The sequence below is a fragment of the Mauremys reevesii genome, linkage group 3 (assembly GCF_016161935.1).
Source record: "Mauremys reevesii isolate NIE-2019 linkage group 3, ASM1616193v1, whole genome shotgun sequence".
Lineage (NCBI taxonomy): Eukaryota > Metazoa > Chordata > Testudines > Geoemydidae > Mauremys > Mauremys reevesii.
Window position 1 is genome coordinate 188,073,680 of NC_052625.1, and position 4,788 is coordinate 188,078,467.

At 45.6% G+C, this 4,788-nt stretch overlaps 1 long non-coding RNA gene across 1 annotated transcript; it reads left to right on the plus strand.

The window, feature by feature from the left end:
• Window positions 1–221: 221 nt before the first annotated feature.
• Window positions 222–4,273, plus strand: LOC120400742. Its single transcript, XR_005596034.1, has 3 exons — window positions 222–350; window positions 3,701–3,854; window positions 4,155–4,273. It is a non-coding gene; the product is annotated as an uncharacterized LOC120400742 (long non-coding RNA).
• The last annotated feature ends 515 nt before the right edge of the window (window positions 4,274–4,788 follow it).

The following is a 4,788-nucleotide window of genomic DNA, read 5'->3' on the forward strand; positions in this document are numbered from 1 at the left end:
ATGCAAAGAAAGTAAAGCTAGCCAAAAAAGAAAACCTTGAAAAGGAAAAGGCTCTATATTAACCCTCTGCTCCGATTGAGAGTCCGTTTTGCACAAGCTGAAATTCAATTTGTAAGTGTTAATCAAATTGTTCACCTTACTTCACAGGAAATAAGCACCCTGAGTATTCGCTGATAAACAGTGTGGGAGTTGAATGCAGAGGGCAGACAGCTTTATATGAGGAGAGCTGTGCTAACAGGTAGCCTTTACATTAGAAGGCATGTGAAAGCACTCAGCCGCCGCGGATTCACTCAAAATCTGCTGTCTTTGAAACCTCAAGGCCTATCGAGGCACTCAACCTCTTTCCATTGGTAAGTGCTTGTTGCTTTAAAAAGATGCACACTTGGGGCTGCAGTAACTGACGTTCTCGCCCTAGTCACCACACAGGTGGCAGTAGAGCAACCTCCCCAGCAAACATGCCTCACCTGGAAAGCTCATCCTCAGATGTGGAGGGTGGATGCAGCTTCCTTGGCCACTCACTCCAGCAATTGCTCTTTCAGGTTTGGTACACGTAGCTGAATGAGAGTGGAGTGGAAATTGATGGCCTCATGTTCAGGTTAGCCAGTCAGGTTGTCATGAGTAAACAGATTAATAAAATGATTCCCAGAAGCAAGTCATTGATGTTAATACCCCCAGGGAGAATTCCACAAGGGTTCTTTGATTTCGGTAGCGCCACACTAGTTCTTTTCTTTGAGAGCACAGATTTGGTTGCTAAAGGTAACTGTGGTGACCCCATAGCCTTCTGTCAATGGGCGTTCAGCAGGGGGGACTGAACAACCTTAGAATTTATCTTTGCCTTTCCTGCCCTTATGGAAGCCATATGACTTTCCATAATTGTTACTCATTTCCCTTGGCAAGGGTCCATCCTGAGTTGATCAAATCTAAATATTCCAAAAGCTGAGCTAATTCACCCTTGTCGGGATGTCCTAATTGGCAACCATTTGAATGACCCCTCCCAATTCCTGGCTTTCTTCCCAGGTGCCCTCCACACAAACACAATCTCATGCTGTTTTTAGCCTCTCTGCTGCAGATCTCTTCTCTCTGGCTAGTAGCACTCAGCTGTACCTCGCGGCAGCTGGATGATAAGGTGCTGTAACACTTTGCCCTTTATCTCTGTTTCCATGACAAACATTTTGGACCCTGTCCTTCCCCTCAATAAAACCCACCATCAGTAAATGAGCAAACGATTGGCTGGTCCTTAATGAAACTGAAAGCAGTTCTCATTTACAGTACAGCCATGAGGCCAGTCACAATGAGTGTGGTTTCTTGTCACACACTGACTCAGCTGCCTCCGGGTAACTCATGCTGGACACATTTCTCACAGTTGTGTTTGGACACTACCACACTTATTACAGGAAGGATGAATTTGTGGTCAAGGCACAGGATTGGGTGTCAGGAGACCTGGGGTTTGCCCTGGCTCTGTGGCCGCCTTCCGGTGGGATCCTGGTCAAGTCGCTTAACTTTTCAGTGCTACCTCACGGGTGTATTGTGAAGGGACAGATTGTGTCTGGGCCATGCTCTAGAACTGAAGCCATGCCCCCCCGCCCCAAATATCAATCACAGTCCCCAATGTCCTGCCCCCACAACACAGACTGCTCTCTCCTAGCACCACCCCCATAATACAAGCCACTCCAAAAGCAACAGACAGTAGGTGTGGCCTTTGCACTCCCCCATGTGCTAGCCAGCCATGGAGAGAGAATCACACTCCACCAGGATGGGGGTATCTACCCAGACCCTCAAGAAGCTCTTCATCCCAACCCTCTCCAAGCTCTACATACTGGCTGCTGTGCAGTATATTCAGACACTTGGTATGTTTTACAGGAACATTTCCCGCCCAAGCCTAATCTATGTTTGGCTGCCAATTTCTGGTGCCCTCCCCTCTTAAGTTATGGAGGACAAAGCAACTCTGAAAACAATGAATAGGCTCTCAAGCCTCCCCTCTTCTTTTCAAGCCAATGCACCCTTTTCCCAGAAGACCTTGGTAATATATTGTCAGCACATCACTATGGAAACTCCAGGAAGAATTGGACTCCTTCCCAGCGTGCTTCCCACCCTCCCCCCGTTTCCAGGCATGTGCCTACCTGGCACGAATAAGCCCTTAATGTTTGTAAAATACTTCACAGATAAAGGCTGCCTTATTATGACTCCAGTCTCCAGCCTTTGCTATTTTGACTCCATCCAGGCATGCACAAGTAACAGCTAGCAATTCTCGGTTGCAGTTTACAAAATGCTGTGAGAACTATGGCAGAAAAAAAAAACATTCAAGCCATTCAAAGCCACAGCTTTGTGCCCCCGGCACTTCACTTCCTGCTCGGCACTCGCCTTCCAGGAATCTTGGTAACTGGCGTGCTCAAATGTGGCCCAGTTCAGTAATCAAGTGGTGATAGTCATTCAGCCTCTCTTTTGGCAGAGGAAATGCCTTAGTGCTCATCCCAACAATAAATAAAGCAAAAAAAAAAAAAAGATAATTAGGGTCAGAGATCCAAGGGAGATGCAAATTAGCCTCCCTGTGAAAAGACGTGTATAGCTCCTGGGATTATGTGTACTTATTACGACCATTAAAAGTGGCACATTAAGAGGTTGCTGTTGCCAAAAATGCTCTTCTTACCCTCTCTCTCACTGTCTTTGCTGGGCTAGTTCCTGATCTGAAGGTCAGAGAAAAGAAGAGGGAGAAAGCATTATATTTATTAACCACTCTTGGCTATTGGAACTGCTGCCATATATATCTATGGAACATGCAATACCCTGAAATACATCTTGGGAAAGTTTCCTACACAACAAATCACTAGTAAAACTCCACCGGTCAGCATTTCTCGGTCTCTCCTGGCTGGTCTCTCTCACCTTTGCACAGATGCGTCCCTGTACTGTCTAGCTATTGTTCTTCCATTGTCTTCACAGCCATCTCTGCTGCTTCCTCGTGCGGCTTTCTCTCTTTGTATTATAGTGTTTGACCCTTTGCATGACCTGTGATGAAATAAAGGCCAAACCACATCCTTGATGCAGGATTAGTCATCAAATAGAGGATGCCCCTTAAAATAGGGATGGCTGGTTACTCTGACATGAAAAAGTCATTGAAAAGCCAGAATACAGCCAATGTAATTTTGTACTCTGCAGCACAGTTTTACAGTGACGTATCAGATGCAGGAAGTTAGACACTTGGGGTCAATTAGCAGGCACCCAAGTTTTACTAGGAAGTCCCAGTTGCAAGTTAAGGTCCTACTTCAGTAAAGCACTCAGTCACATGGTTAGCTCCTATTGACGTCAATGGGATTAAATCAAAGGCTTAAAGTTATGCATGTGCTTAAGTGTTTTGCTAAGTCCATCCCTAACTGCAGATCTGGTCCCATCATCTTGAACATGCCCATAGCTGATTTGCAATTCTGGGGTTTATTCTCTGGGCAGGGGGTGACCCTGCTGATTATTTCAGTGGCGGGGTTGGTCCTGGTTTCAATATAATAGGCTGGCTAGTCAGCTGATGATTCCCCACTGCATCATTCTCACATGAACCTAATGGAACTCCGAGCCCATCTGCTGCTGGACTGGGTGTTGGCACAGTGCCACTTTTGAATGGGATCCATTCTGGCATCCATTGTAGTCTGGGATATTACACATCCCCAAGTGCCGATCCTGTACCTCAAACAAAGATTTCCTTTCCCATCAGGGTGTTGAGATAGCAACAGTTTGGAGAGTGGAAGGGAAAGCTCTTCTGGAGGCAGATTAGCTGATGGCAGTGATATATGGGGCAAGAATCTGGTGAGCCAAGAAAACACGGGAAGTTGGAAGGCATGTCCAGTGAAAAGGGATTTTGTTCCCAGGTGAGTGCTCACTTAACTGGAGAGGGGATTGCGGTGGGGGGTGGGGAGCAGTAGTGGATGTAGAAGGAGGGCAAATAGGGTTCCTACGTCAAGGCAACCAGAGAGTAAATTATAGAAGTGGACAGTGGGGAGTTAGACTTTTTAGGCCCAATCCTGCTCCAAGTTTTGTCAAGGTGAGTTTTGCCATTGACTTCTATGGGAGGAGGGTGGGGCCTACATTTGCCTTCTTTGTTCTGTATAACTGCATAGGTAGCCATGCATGGAGCTTAGTAAACCTCACTTATTTCTTGTGTGTTCTAGGAGACACAGACTTTGGCCCTAAGCAGCAGCTACATGGTTCAACTTCAGGAAAAAGAAAAATAAACATAAAAAAACCCCACCCCACTTTACAAACATCTGCTAATTAGTCCTCATAACCCCTTTGTACGGTAGGTAGATGTTACATTCTCCATTGTATAGGTGGAGAAAACTGAGGCCAAGGCTATGGAAGGAGCCATATTAAAAAAGTAGACCCAGTGCTGCGTTCAATGCTCTTTCTGCTAATTTAACGACTCAGGAGCTCATTCTGCTCTCATGCTGGTGTAAATCAGGATCAACTCCATTTAAGTCAATGTAGATATCCAGTGTAAAACTAGTGTGACTCCGAATCAGGCCAACTGAGGACACACTAGGTGGCCTAGCCTGTTAGTCATCATTACTCCAAACTGTACATACAGAAATAAAAGCCTGACAGAAACACAAGAAAATAAGTGCTTCAAGCTAGAATTTATGAGAAATGGGTCATGTAATGGGAAACAGCTCTTTTACCCATAGGCCACAAGTTACTAAATAACATAAAGTTTGACCCTTTCCAAGCGGCTTTGCCAGTCACCTTTCAACATGGTGACTACAAATATATTCTTGTAATGTCATTATTTGACCTATGGGAGCTAAC